Genomic DNA, 24731 nt, shown 5'->3' with positions numbered 1-24731 from the left:
GCTATAAAAAGTGACAAAGACAGGAAACATAAAGAACATTTATGTTGAGCCACCCCAGGCTAATGAGGAGCCTAAGAATGATAATTCTGCAAATTTGCCTCAAAGGCATTTTTTCTAGATCCATAAGTTGTGCTTATCTGATCCAAGTTCTTATATAGGTCATCTAAATGTCTTCAGTACATTAAGTGAGAGGAAGAGAGAAGGAAATTGGCCGGGGGGGGTTGGGATGGGTACAGAAAATACAGAGATAATTTAACTAGCTTGTCTTTTCATTGATTGGAAAAAATGATTACCAGCAATGTGTTATTTTGAAGAACTTACAGCTCTCTCTGAATCCTACTTCACCTTATCATTGAGATAACATGAACATTACAAAAATAATGCAGTTGATTTTTCTTAAGCTCAAAATGTAAGAATTCTAAAGATCAGGTCACAAACAGTTTCCATCTATTTTTGAAGCTGATGCACATAATTAAGTTTCAATTATGTTTTAAATATATGTTGGTCCCAGAACCAAAATGTCGTTTTTTATTTGTCAACAAATCAGTCTTTCCTTGCACAACTAATTTAAAGGAAATGAAATGTTGTGTATAACTTGTTAAATGGAAAAATGTTGAAATGTGTCCTTATATATAATGAACGTTATTAAAAATCGTCTTTTAATGTTCATTTAATATAATCTTTGAATAATATACTCATATAAAATATTTAACTAAAAATCTTTTTTACTGTAAGCCATGCAAAAATGATAAAACGATTTTTTTAATTGTAGGGAGTTTGTGAAATTATAGATTACTGCGGATGAAGTTCATTAGTCAAACACAGGATTGGAAATGCTGATCTAGAGACACAAAACCCAGGAACTCACGGCAGGGAGCATGAGTGAGGGAAGAGAGGCCAGCTGCGGGCCATGAGGCTGAGGAGGGACCAGCCCCGTAGTTCGGGCTGCTTCTGGGCTCTGGCAAATAACCTGCTCACTTCACACTTGCCAGAGGGCAGCCCCACACCAAAGCCAAAAGCTAGCCAGAGGCAAGGGTACTTTCCATTATTGCCTTTCCCTCTTCTTTCCTGAAATTAAGTCATGGAAAAGAGTGCATCCTTCAGAGATGGAAAACCCAAGCAGATAGCAGGACTGAGCCCCGTTTTTGTAGCCACCGATGAAGGATGTCTCCCCAGCAGCAGCCCCAAAAGGTGCATCCCGAGGCTAATCCTCAGCTAAGCTGCTTTGCTAGCTTGCCTTAGATTAGGCCAGGTGGACAGGATGCAGGTGACGTCATTTCCAAGAACTGGCTGTCACGTGACTTGACTGGATAATAGCAGCTGGCATGATTCTGTCCCCAAACCATTTGTAAAAAAGCTTGGAGGACCCTGGGGCACTGGTCATCCAAGCCAGTTCTCTTTCTGTTTAGGGGACAAATGGGCGCTCACAGGTGGGAAGAGCTTGCCTGGGGCCTTGTGGTGGTCCTAGAGGGTCTCCTGTGTGCAGGGAATTCTCAAGAGCATTTGAGTTCAAGAGTATGCACCATGTAGAGAGTACTACTTACAGGAGGATTGTCCCCTTCTATGCCCTAGGAGATGGCCTTGGGCTCATCTTGGGAAGAGCTCTTGAGGGAGGGGCTGCAGGGACTAAACGGAAGGGGTATGTTCAGGACAGAGGAGTAACTTCAGTAATAGCAGAGACCATTCCACTGTGGTCTGGCTCTGTCGGTATTTTGTGACCCATCCTGCGGGAACATTTATTTGTATCTATTCCAGTTGGTTGACCTGCCACAGCCCATCCTCAAATGTATCAATCCAAGGTGCTATTATTTATGGAATCATTGACTCTCAAGCTCCCCAAGGGCTCCCCTGCCGAGTGACTTCCCAGCCGCTGCTGGGCGTCTCCAGGGGCAGGAGCATGCTGCCCACACGGCTGTCCATTCCTTCAGACACAGCCTCCTCCACCGGCTTGTCCCCTGTGGCTCTGGTTCTCTCTGCCCCTTGGGGTCACCCAGCACATGCCATAGGATGGCCTTTTGGATGTGTGCAGACGGGAATGAGACCCTCCCCATTGCTGCAAATGAACTCCAGGGCAGCAACAACACCCCCCTCCCCTGCTCTTCACTCAAACTCTTCACGACCTCTTAGCTTCCCAGTCACCTGTCTCTAAATGGGCTGTAGTTTGTCCACATCCCACAGAAAGCGTGGCCTGAGATCCAAATGCAGTGCTTGGAGCGATAACCAGGACCGCTAAGGGCACGGTTGCCAGCTCTTTGTGCCAGGATCTCAATGAACAGCTGGGCCTAGTTACAGCTGACAGCTCTTCTGGAAGCTTCTGTGTTCCAGTGGGGGCGATGCAGTTTGGCACGGGGGTAGGGTGCACATGAGGGGCAGTAGAATCTCTGAAAAGGACTGCATGTGTCGTTCAGAAAGAACATTTCTTTGCAAGGCCTGTTTCTGTTCTAACCAGAAAAGTAATGTCACCTTTTTACAGGGGGACACGGACTTGAGGTGTTAAATGACTTATTTAATGATACCCAGGCCTCTTGATCAGGCACTCCACGGGCCAGGTGACCGACTGCCAGAGCACCTCTGAATGTGCCTCCTCTTTCCCAAACCCCAGGACCTAACTGGAGCTCAGGGTCCTTTAAATTTCACAAAAAGGGGCCAGCTAATTACGCAGCAGGATCATCATGCGTGTGGCTCGATCGCGGGTCCTGTCGATCATTCCAAATACTTTCACAGTGTTCTATATTTACACCAAAATGGAGGCAAACGTCACAGTATGGCGTTATCACAGGAAATGAATGAATCTGTCAAAAATCACTCTTTACTGAGTAACTCCTTTAACCCGAGTCAGGAAAGTCTATCACAGTGGGAAGCTGTGCTCTGGATGATGTATCCTGATGAAAAGTTGGTACTGGTGCAAATGCCATGTTTAAAACTTCTGGGTATTAATAGTAACTTCGCGTTCTGTGTGAAGTGCAGGGGGGTGGCCTGCCCCGAGTGGCCACATACATGTTTATTAGTTTGTAACCTTCCCCGGCGGCAGTCCATCATCACGGCAAAAAATTGCAACCTGTCAGTGCCTGCGGACAGTCACGTTAAAAATGGCTTTGAGGGAGAGATGGCTCATGCGGTCAGGCATTTTGGTGTCACACTCAATTGGCTAAACATAGTCATTTTGGGTTCTATTATTGACTAATTTGGGTAATTCACCTACTGGGAAATATTTAAAGATAAAAATGTAAAATCCTGTTGGTTCACGAGTAAGGTCTTTGATGTCAGTTTTGTGACATATTTTTAAACACTGGAAGCTATTCTGCAGGAATAGTCTGGCGTGTTGTAGTTAAGTAAAACAATGTGGGGAGCCCATCAGCTGTCTGTCTGCCCATCTTCCTGCGCTCACGGAGGCTCCGATCAGGGCAGCTATTTTATACCTGGGCGGTTCCAGTTTAATAGAGAATGCCATTAACAAGCGTGCCGGAGTGTGTCCCTGTCTGGAGCCTTGATTAGCCATCAGCATGCTCGCGAGCTCGTTTCTTGATTGGTGTGGAAATGTGTCACACCCTGATGAAGCGTGGCAGGCCGTCACCGCTGATGGATTAATGACAGCACCTGCCACCCAGCCTCACCCACAACAGCAGCCATCCAGAGGAAAGAGTTTGGAGCTGTGTCTGCAGGAGGCCTGGGAGTGGTGAGGTGGGTGGCTTCCAGAAGTCTGCGTGGGCAGAAGTGGAAAGGAACAGAGTCACCTGGGACAGGCTGCTGTGTCTTTTCCTGTCCCCTGCATGTAGCTCTGGGAGCTTGAGGCCCATGTAGCCCTAGAAATGTTTTTGAGGTGTTTAGGGTCTGACGCGGGCATAGGATTTTTCTAGTTTGACCCAACGTCCATCTGTTTTGCCTGGCATTCCATAATTGCTTTAACCTGTCTTATGAGGGGCATACATGTCCCGTCTCCTCTATGTACCCACACCAACAATGACCACACACCGACTGTGTGCAGCCAGCATTGCCAGAGTGCATCTGGGTTATAATTCTCTTTGGGTCAAGAAGGGCAGCCTTCTCTTCCTCCCACACCCCTCACACATATTATATTATGTTACCTGGGCTGAGATTCACGCTCAGTACAAACAGGAACGTGTGGCTGAGTTTGGGTGATGAGACCCCTCTCGCGCTCAAACCCAGGAGCTCAGGATACCATGGAGCTTTCACAAGATGCAAGGAATGGTCTGAGGGCTTTGGCTCCCCTAACAGAACTGACCCTCCAAATACTTTTTGGTATTCAGTTTCCAAATGTCCCACTTTCCCCTTAGGGCACCTCTCCAGACAGTCCATGAAAAGCTCTGTGCTCCTTCTCTGCGCCCAGGCTTGAGACAGGCTGGGCTCTGGGTTCTGTCCCTGACTCTGGTGCTAACTAAAGGTATGACCTTGCTTGGGCAAATGTCTTCCCCTCTTTGGGCCTTGGCTTCCCCCTTGTGCACAACAAGGGGCTTGGAACAAATGAGCAGTTCTTTGAGTTAACAATTATGAATATTCACCTCTCCCCAGTGTAAGCCTGCACTTAGCACATGTGTGCAAGTGCGTGCACACACGCACACACACACACGCACACACATGCACACACACACACACGCTCAGCTGGTCCTGATCCCTCACTGATGAACTGAAGAACTATCCTCCCCATGTGAGCCCCTTCTATGCAGCCCTGGAGTGGTGGCTGCTGGCACGGGGGTCTGGGCCCCCACATGTCCTGCCGAGGTGTGCTTCTTGCCAGGTAAACCGCTGTCCGGCCCTGAAGGATAGAGCAGGCTCCAAATGTGGGCTCTCGCTGTCCTATATTATTGGGGCTGTTTGATGTAGAAGTATCATAACTGCCCCTCAACAGTTTAGAAAATAGAGATGAGAAGAAGGAAATCAACAGCTACCACCCTCATTTTGTAAGTTTCCTTCTCATGACTTTTCAAATGGGTATAATTTTTTCATGCTTGTATAGGCACCTGATACATATTCACTACTTGAGTCTTTGCAACAATCCTTCTGGGGACGAATGAACAGATCCCGTTTTATGAAAGAGAAAACTGGGGTTGAGTGGGTTGTTGAGGGTACTCAGCTGCTAGGATTCAAGTCCCGGCCTTGTGATCCCAGACTCTCCCCCGCCCTCTGTTCTCAAATACCACCCGTATGAGAATCACCTGGAAGGCTGGTCAGAACACAAATAAGGAGGCCCACCTCGACAGCTCGGATTCAGTTGAGATTCTGCCTCTCTAATAAACTCCCACATGATGCTGCTACTGCTGCTGGCCCGTGAACCACACTTTGAAAACCAGTGTACTGTTCTCTGCTTCTTTACATAGACCTAGTTCCTGGTTTCCTACTCCTTCAGAAAGCACTGCCCTAGGTGGCTGTTTAACTTCGCAAACATCACTTTCCATAGCTGCATGGTATGCTGCGTGTTCTTTAAAAGAAACCTGTTGGGGGCGCCTGGGTGGCTTGGTCGGTTAAGCGTCCGACTTCGGCTCAGGTCATGATCTCGCAGCTGTGGGTTCGAGCCCCGCGTCGGGCTCTGTGCTGACAGCTCAGAGCCTGGAGCCTGTTTCAGATTCTGTGTCTCCCTCTCTCTCTGCCCCTCCCCTGTTCATGCTCTGTCTCTCTCTGTCTCAAAAATAAATAAACGTTAAAAAAAAATTTTAAAAGAAACCTGTTGATTATGTGATGCTTTAGAATTCATAAACCATGCCTTCTTCAGCTCAGAACCCTGGAAAACCCCACACAGTTGCGTCCCTCCCAGAGAAGGGCTCTTGGGGCCCTCAAGCTGGTGCAAAAGTGACAGTACTTTGGGTCATTACATCAGTGCCCAATGCCATTTCCAGTTAGCTAAATCCAACCCATTATTCAAAGCACAATTCAGCCTTCACCTCCACCAGGCAGCCTACCTTGCATATACCAAACCATAGGGATCTCTTTGCTGAGAATAGTAACATGCTGCTGTGGTTGATGGCCTAGGTTAGAGCCTGGGAATGAATTTTGTCTCTTCTAAAAAGTGACCCTCAGGGGGCCTGGGTGGCTCAGTCGGTTAGGCGGCCAACTTCGGCTCAGGTCATGATCTCACGGTCCATGAGTTCGAGCCCCGCATCAGGCTCTGTGCTGACAGCTCGGAGCCTGGAGCCTGTTTCGGATTCTGTGTCTCCCTGTCTCTGACCCTCCCCTGTTCATGCTCTGTCTCTCCCTGTCTCAAAAATAAAACGTTAAAATTGTTTTTTAAATAAAAAGTGACCCTCAAATCCCAGAGCCACAGACCATCAGCCCTGCAAATCCCTTGGAGGATGTTTGGTCTGGACTCCTCATTGTATAGATGATGAAACTGAGGCCCAGAGGCAAAGAGAATTGTTCCTGGTCACACACAGAACTGTCCCTGTAAAACTCCATTTTGAATTAACTCATTACAACTCTGGATTTGTTTTTTGACCTTACAACCTATTTACAATTACCTCTTAAAATGACTTCCTAGAGGTGCCTGAGTAGCCTCGTCAGTTAAGCGTCCAACTCTTGATTTCGCCTCAGATCATAATCTCACCATTTGTGAGGTCAAGCCCCGAGTCGGTCTCTATGCTGACAGCACAGAACCTGCTTGGGATTCTCTCTCTCCCTCTCTCTCTGCCCCTCTCCCATGGGCTCGTGTGCACACACTCGCATGTGCACACATTCTCTCTCAAAATAAATAAACTTATAAAATAAAAAAAAAAAATAAATAAAATAAAATAAAATAAAATAAAATAAAATAAAATAAAATAAAATAAAATAAATAAAATGACTTTCTAGATACAGACTTGAGAAGCATACAGACTTGAGACAGTGGTTTAGCAGCTATCCCTCCCCACCTGCCATGCAACCTGGGGAGGCTTCTGGAGAACCACTGCCACAGTATTGCCTAAAGGCTTTCTAGCACCTGTGTGGGTAGCTGCTGGAGAAGGCACCAGATTTTGGATTCTGTTCCAAACAGTTACAAGGGGTCCCCTGGAGCCAAGACACCCTTGGCTCTTCTGACCCTCCAGGGGCCAGAGTTGGGTTTACAGGTGCCCTGGAGTTTGCAGATGGGTCCTTTTTGTAAACGTGTGTGATCTGTGTGCACAGCCCAGGGTGGAGAGCCGCAATGGGGTGAATAATGTGGAAGAAAGCCACAGCTGGTCTTTCTCCGTGGGAGGGAAATATGCCTGGAGGCTTCTGTTTTTATTATCTAACAAGTGTATTTTCTCTGAAGCGGGCTCAAAATGGGGTGAGAATAATTACTCCCTGCAGCCCCACCACCACCTCCTCTTGGGGGACCGCTACGAAGGGCTCCTGGCTGGTCTTGCCCCCCTTCACCAGCAGCAATTTCTCTATTGGTGCCATGAATACAGATGGTGGAAGATTATTCTTCATTTCAAACTGACCCTTTTTCTTATTACAAAAACAATATATGTTCACTATTTAAAAAATCAGAAAATAGGAACAAAAAAGAAGTGAATGAAAATACTTCGTTATACCACCTACCCCAAAGATAACCACACTATAAAACTATAGGTATCAATTCCAGATTATCTTTTCTCTTTTTCCTCATTCTTTCATTTAAGGTTTTTATGGATGTATAAACATGCTATTTAGTGTTACAGGGTGTGTTTTTTTTTCACCATAAGTGAAATCATGCTTATGCATATCATAACCTGTTTTTTTTTTCACTTAGAGTATCTCAGGCACCTTTCCACGTCAATGCTTGAATATCTAACTCATCCTTGTTAAATAGCATTCAATAATTCATAATGCTAAAGCATTGATTTATGCAGTCCTCTTTTGTTGGCTATTTAAATTATTTTCAAACTTTCCTTGTGAACAATGCACACATCTTTGTGTACTGCCCAGTTACCTCATTAGTTCATTGGCTATTTTTTAAATGGTGAACCTTCTTTATTCATCCATTCAAGCAGATATTTACCAAACTCCTGCTAAGGACCAGCCATTGTGCACATGCTGGGGCTACGATATTGCACAGGAGGACCAGATCCCTACCTTTGCACTTCCAGAAAGGGCACGCGGTTCGTAAATAGAAATAAGTAAATTTTAAAAACCACTGCAGCTTGTGGGAACTGCTCTACTAAACCGACAGGGTGATGTGTTGGAGGGATTGAGGGAGGAGGCCGGGCTGCTTCCGTGGATGGGAGGTCAGAGGAAGACTCTCTGAGGAGGTGTGTTTGAACAAGACCTGCAAGAGAAAAAGCCAGGGCTGAGCAAGATGAACAGGGACTGAGGCAGGAGGAGCTGGTATGGCTGAGGAATGGAAAGGAGCCAGGGGATAACAGGCTGAAGAAGAGGCTGGAGAAGGGGGAGGGACCAGAGCCCTTGGGACCCCATGGGCTGCAGTCACTATGTAGATTTCATTCTGGGAACCATGTGACATGGCGGTGGCAGGGTTGGGGGGAAGAAGGGACAGGAAAGGCATTGAGATTTATTTGGAGCTGGAACCTACAGGGTGTTGAGCAGGATGTAGGGGGATGGGGCAAGGAAAGAGAAAAATCAAAGGAGACTTCTGGGTTCATCCTGAGGAGCCCGGTGCTGCCTCCTTGACGATTTCTGGAGTGAGTGCCCCAACCCGTCCAGGGAAAGCCTCCTTCCCCCTGGCCAGCACCCTCAGCAGGGAGAGTGCCCGTGGATGTGCCCACATTTGCCTCTTCTGCAAAGTCTCTCTAGCCCCTTGGAGGATGGACGTCTATGCTAGTCCTGAGTCTCCAACAGCAGAAGGGTTAGCTCTGTGACAAGAAAATCCTACAAAGCATGTACTTAAATCTCTTTACAAAGCTGCCAGGACACCTGAGTTATGGGGACTAGAGATCCATTAGGATGTTGCCCTGGATCCTGTTGTTCCAAAACTCCCTCCCCTAGGAGGGAGTGTGGGGCTGGGGGAGTGGGGGTGCAGAGTGGAAGCCAGAAGCCATTTGCAGTGCTGTCTTGGGTGCCCGGGCACCCAGAGGATTAGGACAGGGAATAGCCTGCATCCCTGGCAGTAGCTAGGAAGAGAAGGGCGCCGATAGGAGGCACCTCACAGAGGCAAATAGATTCCCAGTCTGATTTCACAAACTAATAATGGGATCTTTTCACAAAGTGAAAAATGTCCAGTAACTGTTCTCCGTCTCAGAGGTTGTCTGTGGTGGGGTGTGTGTGAGTGTGTAGTCTTTTAAATAAGCCAGGCCTGTGGCTCATGTTCCAAACTCTGTGCTTTGACAAGGCAACGAGCCATGGTTTTGTTCTGTGGGAGAGCAAGGCTTGTCCACCCCTTGCGGTCAGGTGAGGGCACCAATCAAGAATACAGCCCTAATTGGAACTTCAGGCAGTCGTAACGTATAGTTCTGGAGTGGACTGAACTTCTCCTGATTTTGTGCTTGGGCCTTTTAGACAGGAAGGAAGAAAGAGAGTAATGGAGAGATTGAGATTCCTTCCCCCAGGCCATTTCTGGTGAACCAGTTACTGGGGTTTTATACACATTTTTACAAAAGGACAAATATGTGGGTCAGATGAAGTGGCTTTGCAGGGGGCTGGGTTTTGACATGCTGTAAATAGTTGTCCATAATGGGGTGAGACTGGCTACGCTGAGCCATTACTGTGATTAAATCCCCAGCCTCCTCGGGGCCCATTGGCTACCGGTCAGGCTGTGAGCCGCACACAAATGCTCTGTCGTCATGTGGCCTGTGCCTGTCAAGGCCTGGGGCGGGAGTAGCCGGTGTCCGTGGAAATGGGCTGAGGGAGGATCTGGGAAGCAGAGAGGAAGTCCAGGCTGGGGCTGGCTGAGGGGACTTAGTGGTGTTGTCATAAGCAAGCCCCATCCCCTGCCTTCACATCGTCCCATAGCTCAATGCAGGCCAGTGTGAGGTAGAAGCTGAGTGTGATGGAAGGATGAGGACATGATTAACTCACTGGGGAAAGCACCCCAAAGGTGGCAGCATTTCAGTGTGGCCTTGGGAATGGGGCATGTCAACAGCTATGGCAGAATGGTGAGGTGCCTTCTGGGTAGTGGGAACCGCATGCCCAATGGCATAGAGGCATGAATGCATGGTGAGCAGTGAAGGCACAGAATGCAAGGTTGGTAGGTGACAGGTATTGGGACACCACACTGGAGACGTAGACTGGGTCATATTTTGAATGATCTTGAAGGCCATCCTTCAGGCTACAGGAGCCCCTGGAGGGTTTTGTGCATATGAGTGAAGGCATCACGTTAGAAAGATGCTTTGTCAAATGAAGGCGGTGGCTAGGCTGGATGGGAGAGAAGTTACATGCCATTGAGAGACATAGCTTCCAAGGGGACATGACGATCCTTAACAGGACAATCCTAGTGGTCGTGGCAAAGAATCAGCAGGGCTAGGGAATCCTTTTGGGTGACATGGTGAAGGACAAGTCAAGTTCAACTCCCAAGTTTGGGAAATAAGTGGCTGTTGCACATAAATCAATTTTCTACTCCACTAAGTTTATTCATTTAAGTGCCCATACTTAAATTAACTCTTTTTGGAAGAAATCTTTCTAACTAGTGACCACTGAACATCACCCTCTGTGTTTTTAAGCAAAGGAAGTAGAACATAATGTTTTAACCAGTTTGAGGAGACCATTGCTATGAATAGTGTAACTGCCCTCTTTGTCACATGCCTCAAGGCCTGTGGAGGTGTTTGGGACCCTTTGCCCCAGCACTGAATAGCCCCAGGCAATTGTACTTGGCTAGTTCTGGGTCTTCTATTTAAAAAGAAAGAAAAAAAGCAATTGCCTCCTCCCTGTTCTTCCCTTCTTTGCTTCCAGCTGTTATTTCTCAGTTGTAGAGTTTTTAAGACATGCATTCTCCCACTATTTCTAATCTTCTACCCACAACTCTTCCTAAAATAAACTACACGGCCATTGTCATGGTTGTTTCCCTCGTTAACTGGCGGGTTCCTTCCATTACTTCTACTTGCATAGGTTTACTGCAGACGACTGAGCTCTGAGTCCACTGGGCTGTTTTCGTTTTCCTTTGGTGTTACCCACAGTGCCTAGCACTGAGCTGAGCACGTTGTCCATACCCCGTAAACATCTATGGATTTAAGAGATGCAAATAGCCTTCTGTTTATTTTTTTCCCCATCATCAAAGGAGTCTACCTTTAGTCCCTTGAAAGCTGCAGTTACAAAGCCATGTGGAGAGCCGGTTTTTCTTCCCTTCAGATGTGGTGTTAATTATTTCGCTATTGCCTGCAGCACTGTGGAAGTCTGTGCTTCAGCAGCCTAATAGCACTGCCTTTCCTCATTGTCTGCGGACTTAGGCACCAAGGGCAGCCCAGAGAAAAGCAGATGAGTCGCAGGTGTGGATCTGCTGGGCGGCTCTCGTCGCTAGCTGTACAAAGCCACAGGTGTGCGTTGAGCGCTGCGAAGCAGGAAGAGGAGCCTTGATGATTTTGAGGGTCTCGGGTCAAGTTAGTTACCTGCAGACCTGAAAATGCTTTGGAGATGCAGCCAGCCTTCCACAGCCATGGGGAAAATGAGAGTGCTTTCTGCTGTTTGCTGTTGGGGCACCATTTAAGTCCATGTCTTGCTAGGTCAACGTTTTCATGCCCGGAGCTATAAATTAAAAATATGCCTTAGATTTGGGTGCCATTTCTCTGACTAGAAGCTGGGTCTGTGTATTCCTTTGCGGTTGCTAGGAGCATTGTAGACCAGAAGGAAGGGGAGTGGAGGATGAATGATTTTAAGCATATTTTCCAAGAGGAATGAAACTGTAAACACAAATTCTCACAGACCAGAAAGTAACTGGTTTCCACCCACTGTAGCAAAAGCTCATTGCAAGATCAAGACTCTCTGAAAATCAATCCCCCGCGCTATGGCTCAGCTGGGTCGCTGGCTCAATTGAAATTCCTGGTTCAGCAGAATGTGTGGGCAAGGTATAGTAAGTAGGCCAAGTCTATGCAAACCAGCCTCTGAATTGGTTATTTAAAACAACAGACTTGGGTGACATCAACAGTCATCCTAATCTAGTTCATCTGGGAGCAGCACTTTATACCAGAAACTCATTTAATGCCATGAGATTGAGGTTGGTTTCAGATTGCTATTGCCGTTGTGAAAATTCTTCGGTATTCTGCCCACACCCGCCCCTTTATTTTAACATGGTCCTTCGCATGGATAAATTGGCTTCCCTCTTGCTAGAGAGACGAGGGGAAAAGGCACTGTCTTTTCTGTAGGTGACATGGTTTTATTTTCACAGGTTCAGAAAGAGCTTAATGGAACACAAGCTCTTCTATCGAATTATTACCGTAAAGAGGGTTGCTGAATTCTAAACCCAAAGTCAACACTTTTGACATATGTTCTCCAGCATTTAACTGGCTTATAGCAAACATCCTGTCTCAGTTTATATCTCACTAGGCAAAAATCCAGACCGAATTTAGTGGCTTAAAAGAACAACAGTCATCATTTGCTTGGGATTCTGTAGTTTGGGCAGGGCCCAGCCAGGACGGTTCATCTCTGCTCTTCCGTGATGTCAGCTAGAGTGCCTTGACCAAAGTGGCTCATTCACATGGCAAGTAGTTGCTGGCTGTTGGACCAGAGCTCCACTGGGGCTGTTGGCCAGTGCCTCACCTCCTTTCCATGTGCCCTCTCCCTGTGGCTCAGTTGGGTTCTTCACAGCGTCACACTGTGGTGGTTGAGTTCTGAGAGTAAGTATCCTAAGACTGGAAGTTCCCAGAGGACAAACCCCCTGTACAAGCACATATCAAGCTTCTGTTCGTATCATGCTTGTTTTATCTCATTGGCTAAAGCCAGTCACATAGTGCAGCAAGGAGCATAATGGCCCCTAAAGATGTCCTCATCCTAATGCCTGAAAACCATGACTATGTTATATTTCACATGGCAATAGAGCTTTTGCAGATATGAAGTTAAGGATCTTGAGATGGAGATTATTCTGGATTATACAGGTGGGCCCAGTGTAATCACAAAGGTCCCTGTGAGTGAAAGAGGTAGACAGAAGAGTCAGTGTCAGAGAAAAATATGTGAGGACAGAAGCAGAGCTTGGAGTAATGCGCAGGTTGGCGTTGGAGTCAGAAGAAGGGGCCACAAGCAAAGGAATGCAGGCAGCCACTCAAAGCTGGAAAAGGTTCTGGAATGCTCTTGCTGACACCTTGATTTTAGCCCAGTGAGACTCATTTTGGGCTTCTGACTTCCAGAACCATAAAATAATAAGCTTATGTTGTTTTAAGCCACTAAGTTTGGGTAATTTGTTACAGCAGCAATAGGAAACTAATGCATATGGCCAAGCACAGAGTCCGTGTGGGACAGATGTGTGCAGAATGATTACAGGAGCTGTGATTCATTGGCAGTCACGTAGGTAGCAGTCTACAATTCGAAACAGGGTACATTCTGAAATAAGTCAGTCAGAAAAAGACAGATATCATATGTTTTCACTCATGTGGAACTTGAGAAACTTAACAGAAGACCACAGGGGAAGGGAAGGGGAAAAAATAATTTCAAACAGAGAGGGAGGCACACCATAAGAGACTCTGAAATACAGAGAACAAACTGAGGGTTGATGGGGGTGGGGAAGAGTAAAAAATGGGTGATGGGCATTGAGGAGGGCACTTGTTGGGATTGAGCACTGGGTATTGTATGTAAGTGATGAACCACAGGAATCTACCCCCAAAACCAAGAGCACACTGTATATACTGTATGTTAGCCAATTTGACAATAAATTATATTCACAAAAAGGAAGGAAGGAAGGAAGGAAGGAAGGAAGGAAGGAAGGAAGGAAGGGTACGTTTTGCAAACCAGAACTTTCACCAGGAAGTTACCTTGTTCAGAGTTCAATATTTGATGGGTGCCTTATAATTTTTTCCTGGTCAAGGTGAACATTTAGTTTTCTATGTTTCAATGTTCCAACCTAAAATCGTCACTGTCACCCCAAATGTGACACCACTTTAGGGCCTTGTGCTGGAACCAATCTAAGATTCTTTTTCCTTTCTCCAAGTTTTATTATGAGAAATTTCAAACATAGAGAAAAGTGGAAAGAAGAATAAAAGGAATTTCTGAACACATACCACCTAGATTCAATCATTTTGATATTCTGACACATAGTTGTGTGCATATTTAGCTAAGGTGTATGTATATATGTTGTTTGTTTGTTTGTTTGTTTTGCTGAACTTTTTGAAAGTTTCAAATACCCAGACCCTTCATCCCTAACTACTTTAGTACATGTGTCCTAACTGTAGGGACATTGTCCTATATTACCTCATTGTTATTATCATGTCTAAGAAAATTAATAATAATTCCCCACTATCATCTAACACCTGTTCTACATTCACATTTCCCCAATGGCCAAAAAAATTTTTATTCATTCATACATTACATTTAATTGTTAATGTCTCTCTATTTTATTCTAGAACAGCCCCTTTTGCCCTTTCATGCCATTGAAGAGACCAGGCTAGTTTTCCTGTAGAATGTCCCACATTCTAGATTTGCCCAGTTATTTCCTTGCAATGGAGTCTGACTTGTTCCTCTGTCCCCTGTATTTCCTATAAATTGGGAATTAGGTTTAAAGACTTGGCTGGGTTTGGGTTCTACACTTTTGTCAAGAATATACTTCATAAATGGTTCATATGTGGCATCACATACAAAGGTGCATAATGTCAGGTGCCCCTTGGTTAAGTTTAAGTTAAGTTTATTTTTTCTGAATGTTTACTATTTTTGAGAGAGAGAGACAGAGCATGAGTCGGGGAGGGGCAGAGAGAGAGGGACACACAGAATCCAAAGCAGGCTCTAGGCTCTGAGCTGTCCGCACAGAGCTCAATGCGGGGCTCGAACTTGTGAGCCCGTGAACCTCAAAATCAGGATCTGAGGGGCGCCTGGGTGGCTCAGTCGGTTGAGTGTCCAGCTTCGGCTCGGGTCATGATCTCACAGTTTGTGGGTTCGAGCCCCGCGTCAGGCTCTGTGCTGACAGCTCAGAGCCTGGAGCCTGCTTCTGATTCTGTGTCTCCCTCTCTCTCTGCCCCTACCCTGCTTGTACTCTGTCTCTCTGTCAAAAATAAATATAAAAAATAAAAATCAGGATCTGAGCCAAAGTCAGATGCGTAACCAACAGAGCCACCCAGGTGCTCTGATCAAGTTAAGTTTAATCACTGGGTTTAAAGTGGTGATAGGTTTCTCCCTCTGTGATTGCAGGTAACCTGTGGGGTGATACTTAAGCACTAGGCAAATATACTGTTTCCAATAACTTTCATTCCTTGAGAACCCTTACCCAAACTAGTTATTTCAGGAGTAGATGGTGATTTTCCGATTCCTTCATTCTTTCTACATTTATTAGGTGAAAGTTTTTGTAAGGAAGACTTCATGTCCCTCTTTGAGTACTTCTTTGCTTTTAGGCATAGTATGTCCCAGACAGACCTTGTATTTTAACTGTTCCAGACCTAGATTCACTCATTTTCGTGGGGAATTCTGGTTCTTTTTAGTCAGGGATTTAAAACAAAGATCTAACCACTAGGGATGCTCATTCTAGGACTGTTTAGTGGATAGAACCAGGGAATATATTTATTTAATACATTTTGTTTTCAAATTGATATTTCTAGTTCAAATTTAATATTCAGACACTTAACCTACTGAGCCACCCAGGTGCCACCATATGAGCAGATTTTATATTCATTCTTATTTCCACGAGTCGCCTAGTGTGTATGCTTTTCTTCACTGTGCTTTGCCCACTTTTCCGCATAGCCCTGACGTGTCTCCATGTAAGCCCACCAAGGCTGTCCTCTCTGGCCCGGGATGCTCCCACCGCACCGTGTGGCTACACTGGAGTGGATTCACCCAGTCCCTGCCAGTGGCCTGTTAGATCGTTGCTGATCTTTTCTTTTGCCAACAATGCCACTATGAGTAATCTCTAGCATGTGTTTTCGTACACCTGAAGGTATGTCTTCAAGTGGAGTGAATGGGTCACAGATAAAAACATACGTAATGTCATCAGGTATTGCTAAATTCCCCTCTCTGGGGCCATGCCATCTTCTGTTCCCCTGCTGGTAAGTGGTTCTCCGCAGCCTTACCACAAAACATTTGTCAAACTTGTGGATTTTGCCAGTATCGTGAGTAAGAGGTATATTTCAGCTTAGTTTTGACTGATATTTGTGTAATGTTGTGTAGGGTTGAGCATTTTTTTTTTTTTTTTTTTTTTTTTTTAGGTCTAAAGGCAGTCTCTCTCTCTCTGTACACAGTGCACATTTTTTGTTCATTTTTTCTGTCTTGGTCTTTTTCTTCTCAATTTTAAGAACTTTTTCTAATAGTAGAGAAACTAGACCTTTGTCTCTGATGGAAGTTGCAACTGTTTTCCTTTCTTAGTGTTGACATTTGTCTTTTGACTTACATGTATTTTGCCATGCATTTATTTGTTTATATAGACAAATTTATCAATGGTGTATTATCTTTAGATTTTAAGTTAATATTGGAAAGACTTTTCATCCCCCAAGTTATCAAGGGATTCACCCATTTTTTCCCCCCAGGACATGTATAATTTCATTGTCCACTTAGATCATCGAATCCATGCGCAGTTTATTTTGGTGAGTGGTGTCAGATACGGATTTAGTTTTGTTTTTTCAAAAGGCCATGCATCTTTCCCCCACAGGTTTGAGATGCCACCTGAATCACAGGCCAAATTTCCACACGTACTGGGTCTACTCACCAGCTTTTTGTTCTGTTCGCTGATCTGTCAAGCCTGAGATTCATGAAGATCACCTTGACCCACCTCTGAGTGGAGGGATAGTGTGTTTCTGTCATTCCTTGTATAGTCCAGAATCAGCCCAACCCCAGAAGGCAAAAGCTTAAGACAAAGCTCTTAACCTCCGCAGAAAGCAGCTGTGGTCCACATGATCGGACTGTGATTGACATCACAGAAGACTCTCTACAACCCAAATTGTACCAACAGCTTTGTAAAGGGCAACAGAGCAGGTCTGAGGAACAGTCAGCACATCTAGTCCTCGGAGGTAGATGCTTTAAAAGTTCTTTCTGGGTCATGCTGGACTATTAGGTACCAGGTACCAATGTATGCTATTTGGCTCCCTGTGGAATTGCTTTTGGTGAAGAACACTTCAGTGACAGGTCATGGTGCTGTATTGAGGGATGTTCTGAGAAAGAAACCAGGGAAACTTGAGTGTTCTTGAGCATTCACTGTACCATTCTCTCACTCCTTGTCTTATCTTTCCTATATTTATCCTGACTTCCTGACATGACCTTACTTATTTCTTTTCTTTTGATTTTAATGCATCTTTGGAAGCCGTTTTTGGAGTACAGGGCTATATTTTCGAAGGAGAAGGGAAGGAAGGAAGGAAGGGGAATTACACAGGCCTGATGGCTTTGTACTGCTGAAATATGAAAACAATGTACAATCCTTGATTTCAGGCTAGATTTACTGCACTTTTCCAAGGAACCTCTTCTTTGCCAGGCTTACCCAATGTAGAAAAACACCTTTGCTTCCAGGTCAAGCAGTTTCATCCTTTAAATCTTAACCATTTTAGATCGGGGTGGCGGGGGTGCGTGGTTGGGGGGAATGAATGCAGAAGGACTTTAAAAGCTGATGCAGGTTCAGGGGTGCCTAGGTGGCTCAGTAGGTTGAGTGTCTGACCCTTGATTTCAGCTCAGAACATAATCCCAGGGTCATGGGATTGAGCCCTATGTCAGGCTCCTCACTGAACATGGGGCCTGCTTGAGATATTCATTCTCTCTCTCTCTCTCTCTCTCTCTCTCTCTCTCTCTCTCCCCTCTCTCTCCCCTCCCTCCCTCCCTCCCTCCCTCTGTCTCTCTCTCCTCCTTTGCCCCTCTCCCTGGCTCACATACATGCGTCCTCTCTCTCTCCCAAATAAAAATAGAAAAAAAATTAAAGTAAAAGCTGATACAGTTCAGACAAGTGTTCTAGTGACCAAAGTCAGCTTGAGGCATTGGTTTGACTTCATCAAACACATCTGCACCCCGACTTGCCTTTGCCGTCGTGGGCCTGTGCTGGAGTGAACGCTGCATTGCCCTGTGGACCAAAAGCAGAACTTTCTGCTCACATTCATCACCCTGAAGGCAGTGTCTCCGTCACTTCCTGACTCTTCTCGTTTGGTCCAGCAGCCCTTTTAACCATGTGGAGAGCATACCACCTCTAGGACGCCATGGCTGCCTTGTTCTTTTCCAGTTCCATTTGTTCCCTTCTCCCCAGCCCTGGGCTCTGCTTGTACCTGAGGTGACTACATTGACCTTGCTTTCCTGCTGATAAATTCGTTTGCACCTTCCTTGCAGGTGTGTGCACAGAATCCCCCAGCTAGAATGGCACGTCGTGAGTGCCCTGTGTGGTCAGCCCTGTGGTGAGGGAAACAGATGGGTAAGACAGGGACCCCTGCCCTAGAGGGATGCCAAGAAAGACAGCCTGGGCTCTGCAGAGGGCGCGGTGAGTCGTGGTCCTGAGTCCGCTCCACGCGGAGGCCTGGAGCTGGAGGTAACATCTCAGAATTTTTTTTTTTTTTATTTAAATTCAAGTTAGTTAACATACAGTGTAGTTCCTGGCTTCTGCAGTAGAACCCAGCGATTTGTCTGTTACATATGACACCCAGGGCTCGTCCCAAATAGTGCCCTCCTCAATGCCCATCACCCATTTAACTCCTGCCACCACAGTGGTGCGTGGATACCAGGGACTGCTGTTTTAGAGCATGCACCTTCCTCCTGGGCTCGGTCCCTCATCATCTTCTTCCCAAAGTGATGGTGCTGCCCTCTTCTCTTCCAGATATGTCTTCATTTGGTGCCTTGTCCTCCTGTTCTCTTAAATGTTTGAAGAGAGCAAACAGTTTTGTTGAAGTCACTGCTTGTTTCATTTTGTTGCATTTGTTACATTTGGTCCAGCACCTTTGCAAATATAAAAAGTCACCCATCAGCCCTCTGTGTCTTCTGAACACTGCCGACTGCCTTGACTGGGACCCTGCTGGCCCTCCGTGGCTGACTGTGTGCCACTCAGTGTCAGCACCTAGGCCATTGTCATGTCATTATGCCTTATGCAAAGGCCCATATCCCTTACTCACAAAACTGACCTAGAAAAAGCTCTGGACACAAGAAATTATTTGACAGCAAAACCTGACCTAAACTGACGTGAGAAATTTAGATTCCCCATTTCTCCCAGTAAACATAAATATTCGCACTTGTTGCTGCAGAAATACTAATATGTCTGATTCTAGGATGCTGTTGCAAACCCTCTTGGGAATGTCATGAAATGCAATGTTTTCATGTTGAATCCCATAGAAGAGTCGGTCCCAAGGACGTGGACTAAGGGACTGTGGACCTGGATAAAACCAGAGGCTTGAGATGCCTGTAGTTCCACCACATGTGACTGACAAGAAAATTCACGCGTGGAAGTGACCCAGGCCACAAAGAGTGCAAGTAAGTGAGGCCCGAGCCTTTGAAAATACCCAGACCCAATCAGGATACCCAGAACTTGCTCAGCCCTGGAAGATCCACAAAACACGCAAGAGCCTAGAAAAAGGTCCTCACGTCAGAATGTCACTGGATGTCTTGCAGTCCCCATAATCTGTCAACTCTGGGTGCACTGACACCAACAGTTCTCTAAAACCTAATGATGATAAGATTTTAAATGTTTTCCATATGTCAGGCGCTGCTCTAACTGCCTAATTGGATTATCTGATCAAATCCTTGGGACGATCCTTGGAGGCATAGAAGTATCAGCATCCCTTGGGCCATCTGGATGGCTCAGTCAGTTGAGCATCTGACTTCGGCTCAGGTCATGATCTCATGGCTCGTGAGTTTGAGCCCTGCATCATGCTCTGTCCTGACAGCTCAGAGCCTGGAGCCTGCTTTAGATTCTGCCTCTGTCTGTCTCTGCCCCTTCTCCACTTGCGCTCTCTCTCTCTCTCTCTCTCTCTCTCAAAAATAAATACTAAAAAAAAAATTTTTTTTTTGAGTATTGGTATACCTTTACAGGTGGAGAAACTGAGGCCCAGAGAGATTAAGTGTATCTATTATAGTTTAGAAGCTGGAAAATAGACACCTCTATTTAAGGAAAGATTAATAGAGGGATTAGGAGTTTCAAAAAATGATTAGATAGGCAGGATCTTGGCTCAGCCTCCAGGAATGATTCCCGACACAACACTGCAGAACTGGACCACCAGAGTTGTTACTTGCGCAGGTGGAAAGGCTGAGACTCGGTACCCCACTATGGGAACTACAGACCACAGGAACACCCACCTTTGCTGCCACCCAGGGACCGGGAGGGCTCACTGCAACTGCTGGCTTCAGGGTCACATCTGCTATGTGGGTGCTCTGCTTTCCAACACATCCACAAAGTCGGTGACTGGTCTCCTCACCTCTGCTTGGCAGGAGAATAGCAGAATCTATAGCCATATGGCCCCACCTCATTTCCTTGGCCGCTCAGATCCTATACAAGCACATCTTGGGAGAACCTTAAACCCCTCTATATCCCTGGGCATGCAAAGGAGCATGCCATTTTAGCTTCCTTGACTTTGAAATACAGGAAGACACATTAAGAGTAGGGTTGAATGGATGTTGATAGGGCCAGTTTATGGTTCCATGCAGTAAGTAAGTTCCCACAGATGACACAAGAAGAGGTAGAACCAAGATTTGAAACCAGGCTGGCTGGCTCCAGAGTCTAAGTTCTGTACATTCTGCTGCCTTTCCTAACCCCATGAGCTGATGTCTGGCCTGGCCAGCCCCCATGATCTGTCTTCTCCAAGCTCTCTTCCTTCAGCAGATCCTCAGCTACCTAGTCCATGTATCTCTGTGCCCAAAGGGGCCTCTAGAACTAGACTCAGAATCCTAGATCTCCATCTCCCATGGATTATCTCCATCTACCACGACTGGGTGGGGGTGTCAGTGACCTGTGGATCCAACAGTGCTGTGCAACAAGCCACCCCAGAATTCAGTGGCTGAAGACAAGGAACATCTAGGATTGCTCATCTAGTCTGTCGGTTGACTGGTTCTTCTGTCTTAGCTGGATGCATCCATGCCTCTGTGGGCAGCTACCGGTCACTTAGGTCGCTCTGTTATCTTGGCTGGGCTTTCTCAGACTAGGGTTTAGCTCACAAATCTCTGGCTAGGTAGGCTTGCCTCTCATCCTCCAGCAAGTCTGGCCAGGATGTTCTTATAGCCCTTGCTGAGGAGTGAGAGAGGAAGTAGAAATACACATGTACTTTTCCTAACCAAGTCATGTGGTCATGCTCAGGGTCACAGTGGGAAAGGTACTAGTCACAGGCCAAAGTCACAGGGCAGAGAGTGTGGAGATAAGGAAGCAGTTAGTTGGGACGATCAACCTTAGGCACAATATTTAACCTCTTAGATGAGTCCACACACCTGGTGCCCTGGAAAGCATTGCTTGGATGGGGGTGTGGAGGGCCAAGCTTTCTGGAACCCTGCAGACTCCAATCTAATGCAGAATTCAGCCCCCAAGTGCTGTCTGGCAAAGTTCTGCATAACTAAATTGTCTGTTCTTTTGGCTGGTTCGGTTCTGTGCTCGAGCCAGGCTCACCAGCTGACTCGAGGACACAGCCATTAACTTGCAGGCCCCTGCATCACGGAGACGGCTTCGCAACAAAGGCGGTCTTTTGACATCTCAAGCTGCACGTCTGCTCTCTCGCCAATTAAAAGGCTCATGTCCTCGATGTGACAAATACCAGGGAAAACAATTCATGATTCAGAACACAAGTGGGGAGAGCACAAGTGAGTTAATCATGAATCAGGCGCCGGCCTCGCTGTCCAGCTTTCATCTGGCTTCTCAGTGAGACAGAACACGACTCTCCCAAGACTTCCCAGGTCACGCCGGCCGCTCTGCCCTGGCAAGACGTGCCACCGGGCGGAGATGGTTCGCCGGCCCTGCAGGATCATGTGAAGGGCCAGGCTTGTTTTTCCGTAGCTTAGATTTCGGCAGGCAGATCTTAAGTTTTCTTAATTCATATTTAATAACCTGACAGTGCGGTCCGGCAGTTGTGCTGTGAGGACAGAGCGGAGGCCTGGGTCCTCTGCAGTGTGTCCTTGGGCTTCCCTTCCTTGCAGAACAGGAGGGGCTGCCCCAGCCCCAGGCCTGAGGGTTCAGTTAGCAGCTCCAATACTGGAAGACTCTAAAAACACCCCTTCCTCCCATGTTTTCATTTGGCTCTCTTTGAAGCAAGGTTGAGGTGTCTCCCTAGCCCCCCAGTGAAAGCAGAGTTGTGTATTCTCTGGTTTGCTTCTCAAGAAATTAATTGTAACTAAGTAAAAAAAAAAAAAAAAAAAAAATTAACAGCTTTATTAAGATAGAATTCACATTCCACACAGTTTGAAGTGTATATAATTCAGTGGTTTTTAATATATGCACACATATGTACATTGGTCACCACAGTCAGTATTTTCATCACCCCAAAAGAAATCCACACCCATTAGCACTCATTCCCCATTCCCTTCTTCCCCCAACCCCTGGCAACCACTAATCTGCTTTCTGTCTCTGTGCACTTCCTTATTATGGACACAGCAAATGAATGGAACCATATGTATATATGTGTGGTCTTTAGGGACTGGACTCTTTTTACTTAGCATAAACTAAGTAAGTTTTTGTCTTTGAAGGCAGAGGAGTGGGTTTGAATCCTGACCCCACAGCCAACTGGCTGTGTGGGCTTAGGCAAATGGCTTAAGCTCTCTGTGCCTCAGTTTCTCATCTTAATATGAGGAGTTCTCCAGGGCTCAGTCCCATAAAGTTCACTGGGTTAACACATGTAAAGGCTTTGAGCTATGCCTAGATATGAGTTCTTGCCGTCTCTCTTGTCCTGGCCTTCCCTGAGGACCTGCCTAGCTCTTCTTGAGGTGCCCCCGCCTCACTGCGTTCATTCCCTCAGCAAATATTTACTGCGGTTTGCACACTTCTTGCCATAGGGTTGCACCTGTGTCCCAGGGTCTGGGGAACCCTGTATGTATGTGCCTTGCAAGTTCTCACCCACGTCTGCAGCCTCCTGAACCCATCTTCTTTTTCCAAGACAGTCTTAGGGCCCCTCTTTGGGCTTTAAGGTGCAAAATTGTCCTGGGGCCATCACCTGGAGGATACTACCTGGTTTACTCACACTACCACCACCCTTTGTATCCTCAGTGTTTTTACTCTCAAGTTGGGAGAGAGTAAGTATTGTCCCAGCCCCCATTGAAAGGAACCACTCTCCCTTTGTTCGCATTTGCCAAAGTGTGGTAATACATTAATATTATCAACTATACAAATCGTACAAACGTAGTTAGAAAGATCACATAAGAGAAAATATACCCCTCAAACCTGAGGTACTTACTTCCTTTCTTTTGGAGGAGTCTTTCCATCTGCAGGTGAATAGAACTTCATGAGACCAAGGAGGCTCTGTTCAGTAGACTGTGTGAAGACAGAATCGCCCACCCCGGAGCACTAGGTAGCCACCTCATTTGTACTGGGACTGTGCTTTCTTCGTGCATTTTTATGTCTTTCCATGTCTGGTTTTTGTCTCCCCGGAGACACTGTAAACTTCTAAAGAACAAGAGCTGTGTTGTCTCCTTTTATAAAGTGTGTGTTTCACAGAAAATAAGTGAAAGTAAAATTTTTGAAACGTTTCTTATCCATGCCTGTAAGGTTCTCTTACTGACATAAGGGTCCAGCGTCTCTGGAAATTGTGTGCGAAACACTCCCTCACCTCACCATTGTCAGGTGATTAATATTATCCAACCGTGGCTTAGTCCTCATGTCTGTTGCCTGTGTCTTTTGCCCCCAGGAGTACCTGAGCTATGTAAGGTGACATAAAATGCAGCAGTGGCCAGCACAGGGCCGAAAGGCAGGATTTCTCTGAAGCTTCAGGATTTTGTTGGCTTACAGGGCATCTCCCATGTGGAGACTTTTCAGAAATACTATTGACAATTAAATTGTGGGGTGTAGCATTTTCCTCCCTGCCATACAGGAACTCTGGAAAAGAACCCATCCTCTAGGAGGGAGGCAAACCATAAGAGACTCTTGAATACAGAGAACAAACTGAGAGTTGATGGTGGGGGAGGGGAAAATGGGTGATGGGCATTGAGGAGGGTACTTGTTGGGATGAGCACTGGGTGTTGTGTGGAAGTGATGAATCATGGGAATCTACTCCCAAAACAAAGAGCGCGCTGTATACACTCTATGTTAGCCAACTGACAATAAATTATATACATATATATAGAGAAGGAGAGGGAGAGAAGAGAACCCATCCTCTATTCTAGGCCTTTGCTCCATTTCAGACACGGAAATGGAGATACAAGGTGAAGAAGGAGGAAGCATTGGTGTAGTAACCAGGTCATTGTCATGGCCTGAGATGGGGCTGCAAAGGTAATAGAAGTAGCTAGCATTTACTGAATGCTTATTGTGGGCCAGGCCCTGTTCTAAACACTGATGTGTACTGCCATCTCGTCTCCTCCTTACAAAAGTCTGTGAAGAAGAGATGCTCATTCACCAGTAAGGAAACTGGGACGTAGAAAAGACACATGACCTTAAAGCCCCACAGGCAGTAATGGTGGAGCCCGAATTCCAGCCCACGCTGGCCACACCCAACATCACAGAATAATGGCGTTCCCAAATGGCAGTCCTTCTGACTGGAACGGTGCTTCGAGGTGGGCAAAGCCACCACCCCATTTTCTCACCAGTGTCTCGTAAGCATCCTTATAAGGAGCATGTCACGGGGGCCCAAAGCATTCTAGGGTCTCGGTCGAGGCCTTGCCAAGTTTCCCCGGCTCCAATCTGCTGC

At 46.2% G+C, this 24731-nt stretch overlaps 2 long non-coding RNA genes across 4 annotated transcripts; both read left to right on the top strand.

Moving 5' to 3' along the window:
* The first annotated feature begins 9824 nt into the window (after positions 1-9824).
* Positions 9825-11608, top strand: LOC122237421. Its single transcript, XR_006215974.1, has 2 exons — positions 9825-10089; positions 11289-11608. It is a non-coding gene; the product is annotated as an uncharacterized LOC122237421 (long non-coding RNA).
* A 5287-nt stretch (positions 11609-16895) lies between these two features.
* On the top strand, positions 16896-23645 carry LOC122237422. 3 transcript variants are annotated; one of them, XR_006215975.1, is made up of 4 exons: positions 16896-16970; positions 18265-18460; positions 19255-19392; positions 23302-23645. It is a non-coding gene; the product is annotated as an uncharacterized LOC122237422 (long non-coding RNA). The 3 variants fall into 3 exon arrangements; XR_006215976.1 differs by lacking the exon at positions 23302-23645 and adding an exon at positions 19622-19742; XR_006215977.1 differs by having other exon boundaries at positions 16964-17021.
* Positions 23646-24731: the final 1086 nt, after the last annotated feature.

This window comes from Panthera tigris, chromosome A3 (assembly GCF_018350195.1).
Source record: "Panthera tigris isolate Pti1 chromosome A3, P.tigris_Pti1_mat1.1, whole genome shotgun sequence".
NCBI classification, from domain to species: domain Eukaryota; kingdom Metazoa; phylum Chordata; class Mammalia; order Carnivora; family Felidae; genus Panthera; species Panthera tigris.
Note: the sequence above shows the minus strand (reverse complement) of the source record. Positions and strands in the feature narration are given on the sequence as shown.